Source organism: Dama dama, chromosome 4, assembly GCF_033118175.1.
Source record: "Dama dama isolate Ldn47 chromosome 4, ASM3311817v1, whole genome shotgun sequence".
Lineage (NCBI taxonomy): Eukaryota > Metazoa > Chordata > Mammalia > Artiodactyla > Cervidae > Dama > Dama dama.
Genome location: NC_083684.1, coordinates 41653419 through 41659582, shown reverse-complemented (window position 1 = coordinate 41659582; position 6164 = coordinate 41653419).

The following is a 6164-nucleotide window of genomic DNA, read 5'->3' as shown; positions in this document are numbered from 1 at the left end:
AATCCTATCATTCCCACCCCTTACTGGGCATCAAAATTCAGATTCTCCCAGAGAATTTATTTTTTTTTTCTATTTTTTTTTAATTCTTTTTTGTTTTTTTCTCCCAGAGAATTTAAAATAACTCCTTTCTGCACATACCTTTTCGGTTCTAATTCGTGTGTGTGTGTGTGTGTGTGTGTGTGTGTGTGTGTGTAGGGAATATATATATTGCATAGCCCCTCCACAACACCGTGATTCCAATGCATACCCAGGACCAGGAACACCTTACTTCTTGCTACACTGCAGCAGATGGAAATGTGCTCTCCTATATCCTGACTGTAACATGCTTCCTTATTTGTTATGCACGTGATGCTTATTGAGTGCCTACTGTGCGCAGGGCCCTGTGTTCTCTCTCCCAGAGGCAAGACGCACAGGGGGTGTGGTATGGATCGCGCCACTCCCTGGGTGTTGGCGCCGGGTTAAGTGGGTGAGTCTGTTGGCTGTACTCACGCTGGCCGGTGGCTGGGGTTTGGGGAGGGAGCAGCACGTGGGTGAAACTCAGGAATCCTGCAGCACTGCAGTGGCAAGAATTTTTAAAAGGCCTCGATGACATGTCTGTGTGTCTGACAAACACGGAGCCAGTCCAATTCTAGGTCCTCTTAGGCGACTGCTACTGGGGTTCCCTACAAGTGATGCGTGGGGTGGGGCACAGTCCTTTTCCTCTGGGCCCTTCTAAGGCAGGTAAAATAGAATGCAGATGAAATACACATGGGAAATGCACCATGGCCAGCCAACAGATCGGGGTCATAAAAAAGGATGACAGATTCCACGTCATTCGTGACCCACCCAAATGTCACATCCTTCGGCAGTTCCTGCCACAAGCAGGTTTGTTTCCACATACTTCATAGCACTGGAAATATAACAATGGAAAAAAAATATATTGTTACTACTGCCACTTGAGGTTTATTATGTCAAAACTTCTAGCTGCTTTACTGAGCGACCCCATCATATTCTCCCAATAGTGCAGGAAACTCAGGGAAGTTAAATGACTAGATAAAAGCCATACAATTTGTTTAACAGAGTGGTCTTCACAATTTTTCTGCTTGTACATGCCATCACATGGGCTTCCCTGGTGCATCAGTAGTAAAGAATCTGCCTGCCAATGCAGGAGACTTCGGTTCGATTCCTGAGTTGGGAAGGTCCCTTGGAGAAGGAAATGACAAACCAATCCAGTATTCTTGCTTGGGAAATCCCATAGACAGAGGAGCCTGGCTGGCCACAGTCCATGGGGTCGCAAAGGAGTCAAATACAACCTACTGACTAAACAACAACAAATGCCATCAAATAATTTCGAAAAATGGTGTATCCCTAGAGACAGACACACTTCTATGAACGTGTAACTTAAAACAAAGGAGGCACTACAAAGAGTGGGAAAAGATCTTTAAAAAATAGTGCTAGGATCCCTAGATACCTAGTGGGAAAAAAATGAAACTGGACCCTTCTTCATTTCATATACAAACATAAAATCCAGGTGGATAAAGACTTAAATGTGAAAGGCAAAAATCTACAGTTTTTTTAAAGATTTTATATATATATATATATATATATATATATATATATATATCTTTATGACCTGTGAATGAAAGGATTTCTTTAACAAGCCCTGTCAGCTCTCAGGATACAAGAATGATAAATTAAATTGTACTTAATAAGTAAGTTAAGATACCCAGTGGTTCTTAAGTATACTCTCTAAAGAGTATAATAATAGATAAAGCAGAGAGTGAGAGAAGGTATTTGCAATAAATAACTCAACAGACTGTTGCATTATTAAGCTTAGGCAGCAAGGTTAAATGGATTTACTGGAAAACACGCATTCTTTGAATGTATGTTATATTTCACAAGAAAAAAAGAAAAGAAACTACTGCCTAAGAATATCCCCTTGTCAATTTTAAAGTTGATATCTGGGAGGGAGGCTCAAGAGGTGGGGATATATGTATACTTAGAGCTGATTCACGTTGCAGTACAGCAGAAAGGAACATAATATTATAAAGCAATTTTACTCCAATTAAAAAATAAATTAAGTTGACATCTAAAAGTTTTTCATCTTATTTACATTTTTAAAACTTGTACAATAATGCTCAGAGCAGCCTTATTTGTAACTCCCAAATTGGAAACAGCCCAAGTATCTATGGAGAATGGATAAACAAATTGTGGATTTTACGGAACATTACTCAGCAATAAAAAGGAACAGGGACGAATCTCAAAAACATGGTGATACCAAAGAAGTCCAGCACAGAGCATCTATTATACTACATGATTCTGTTTATATGAAATTCAAAAACAGACAAAACTAAGGCGTTGAAACCCAAAGAGCAGTTGGGGACGGGGATTGACTTGAAAGGGGCATAAGGGAATTTTCTGGAGTGGTTCATCATGTGTTAACTAGATACAAAAGATGTAACTTCTGCACATTACAGATCTTAACATTTAAAAATAAAACTATTATATCACTGTCATAAATATATCCAATGAAATATAAATATAATAGTGATTTGATATCTACCATCATCCATTTAAAAATAAGATATGGGGATTTCCCTGGTGGTCCATTGGCTAAGACTTGGCACTACTAATGATGCAGAGGGCCTGGGTTCAATCTCTGCTCAGGGAACTAGATCCTGCATGCCACAACTGAACATTCCCTAGGTTGTGTCTGAATCTTTGAGACTTCATGGACTGTAGCCCAGCAGGCTCTTCTGCCCATGGAATTTTCCAGACAAGAATACTTGGAACAGGTTGCCATTTCTTCCTCCAGGGGATCCTCCCAACTCAGGGATCGAACCTGCGTCTCTTACGTCTCCTGTGTTGGCAGGTGGATTCTTTACCACCGGCGCCACCTGGGAGGCCCTAAAGATCCTTCATGTGGTAACTAAAGATTCCTGCAACTAGAAATCCCATGTGCCACAATAGAGATCCCTTGTTCCTCAATTGAGGCTTGGCACAGCCATATCAATAAATATTTTAAAAAATTCAAACATATATGATCTAACTCAAACATATTCATTACGGTATCTTGGGCAAGTCATCCTCCTGGGGACTTGGTTCACTCAACAGTAACACTGGCAAAATGAGACCTTTTTTGCAAGATTTTGGTTAAGATTAAATGAAATGGCAGTCTAAGTCATAGTAAGTGATAAAAAGTAAACATGTGAAAAAATTTTTATGAGTATTATTTCTATAAATTCATTATGTTTCTATCCTTTTTCTCTTATTACATCTTGAGCATAAAATAATCTTTGGGTCCATAATTATTGGTTTATTTTATGGTGAGGTACAACTTTTATTACCAATAAAAATTCCTTACTATGAACACACAATGACTTAGTTAACAATTTTATTATCAGATCTTTTCAGTTCTAATTTTTTTTTATATAACAAGTAGTGCTGTGATGAAAATCCTTGTACTTAAATCTTGGTGCTCTCATTCATGATTATTTCCATAGAGTAAATTTCTAAACAATGGAATTTGTATGGCTTTTTTTTTTCCTTTTTCTTTCTCTGAGTTTCTCTCTGGAAAAGCTGTACTGATTTACTCTCACCAGCACTGGCTGACACTGCTTATTTCACAGCACTCAAGGTATTATTATTTGTTAAAATGTTACTATTACTATAATAATTTAACTGGAGTGTATCAAGCATCGTTTACAGGCCTTATCTCATTTCCTCTTCACTACAACCCTCTGAAGGGTCCATTTGGTAGTCTGGTGTCTTTAGAAGATTGGGAAACCAAGGCTTCCAGAGGTTAAGGTCTTAGCCAAGCCAGTATAGGTATACCTCATTTTATTGTGGGTCACAGATGTTGAGTTTTCTTTTTTTTTTAAACAAATTGAAGGTAATTCATGTGACTCATTTTATTGCAGTGGCCTGGAACCAAACTTGCAGTATCTCTGAGGTATGCCTATAACGTCACTGGGCCAGGATAAGCCTATTTGGTCCTTAACATGCTAACTATGGGGCTTCCCTGGTGGCTCAGCTGGTAAAGAATCTGCCTACAATGTGGGAGACCTAGGTTCAACCCCCGCGTTGGGAAGATCCTCTGGAGAAGGGAATGGCTACCCTTCCATGGACTATATAGTTCATGAAGTCTCAAAGAGTTGACCACAACTGAGTGACTTTCACATGCGGACCATGGCTTCTCCCCTGTACCACACTGCCTCCTGCTGGTACCCACTGAAAGGCCAAGAAGTCCTGAAACTCCTCTAATCAGATTCCTTAGGTGAGATTTGGGTATTTGTGGTCAGGAAGAGAATGATGCTGGGACAACCACATGATAGTGGGACTTTGAAAAATGAGAAAGATCATCAAGCTTTTCCCTTAATATTTATGCAATTTATGTGTTCTACATTAACTTAAAAAAAAAGAAAAAAAATGAGAAGATTTTTGATATAAAAGAAAAGGAAAGGCTTTTCAGGCAGGCAGGCAGGCAATGAATGGATAAGTTAATAAAAGTAGCTCACACTTACTGAGTCCTCACTACAAGCCAGACCCCTCACCAAGGGCACTGAAAATACTAATTCATTTAATTTTTATACAACTCCCATGCGGTACCTCTGTTATTTGTGCTTGACAGATGAGGAAACAGAAGCACAGAGATGGTTAAGTAACTTGCTCAAGGTTACGCATCTAGCAAATCGAACAGCCAGGATTTGAGGCAGGTAATTTGGCTCTTGCCTAGAAGCAGGTAGGCTGGAGCTTCCCTGGTGGTCCAGTGGTTAAGAATCTGCTCTGCAATGCAGGGGATACCAGTCTGATCCCTGGTCTGGGGAGATCCCACATGCTGTGGGGCTACTAAGCCCATGAGCTGAAACTACGGAAGCCCGCGCACCTAGAGCCTGAGTTCCATTACAAGAGAAGCCACCGTAATAAGAAGCCTGTGTACTGCAACCAGAAAGTAGCCCCCACTTGTTGCAACCAGAGAAAGCCCGCGCAGCAATGAAGACCCAACTCAGCCAAAAATAAATAAATAAAGCAGGCAGGCTGGGATCACAAAGCAGCCACAGTCACCAAAGATCTGACAGAATGAGAGGCCTCTTCCCCTATTCTGGAATGTTCACCATAAGGAGATTTTGTCAGACCAGGATACTGAACAGTTTAAGGTCCAAGTCTAATTCATTCAAGGATCCAGCATGTCATGTCACGTCCTCAGTGATGCTGCCACTTGCCTTCCTGAGTTCTCCTTTAGTGGCCCCAAAATAGATCTCTGCTGATTCTGGTCCAGTGGCGTTAGTAGAAAAACGTTTGAAGCCAGACTAGTTACTGGGCCTCCCAGAGAAAGGGCACATGCACCCACCAGAACTTGGATTTCTCGATTTAGTCCCGATGATGTGCGATGAATTCCAAGCGCATCAGAGACACCTATAGGTGGCTCACATCCTATGTCCTCACTTGCTACCTACACCCACAGCCCACCTAGTCCTTTGCAAATGCCCCCTATTCACTAACTCTCCTGCCTGTGGAAGATATGGTAGATGTGGAAGATAGTGATATATGCAATGAAGAAGGCTCTCCAAGGTCAACGTGGCAAACCCAACACAGAAATGCAAAGAAGTAAGTAAGGTTCAGGAACCCAGCTCGTGTAACCCCAAGCTGGCAGTGGATTTGGAACTGGGGTTGGACAAGAAAAGATTTGGAAAAGGAGAGATGGACCTCTCCAGGCCTGTCTACAAGGATAGGAGAAAATAACTCAGGGTATGTATCCTGTAAAGTCATAAGATTATGCAGTCAGCGGCTCTGTAGCTAGAAAATCATAACACAAATATTTAAGAAATGGGAGGCAGTTACAAGAATGTCCCTGTTTGAGTAAATATAGTTTCCTGGTGGATACAGAATTAAATTTCAGTAAAAATAACACACTGGTGGTACAGTTTTCCAACATGCATCAAAAGCCTTACTCATGTTCCTGCTCAATTCTACCCAACCTTACGTGGCAGGCCCTGGGCTAGGCTCTTGGATGCACGCTAAACAAGAAGACAGAGTGCCAGCCTGCAGATGAGCTAACTGCGGAGAGCGTAGTTCAGGAAGGGGGAAGTATGGGGTGCTCAGGACACAGCACAAACGGGATTTAACCTAACCCAGAAAACCAAGAAGGGGTGAAATGTCTTTTAAGTGACACTTGAAGGACAGGA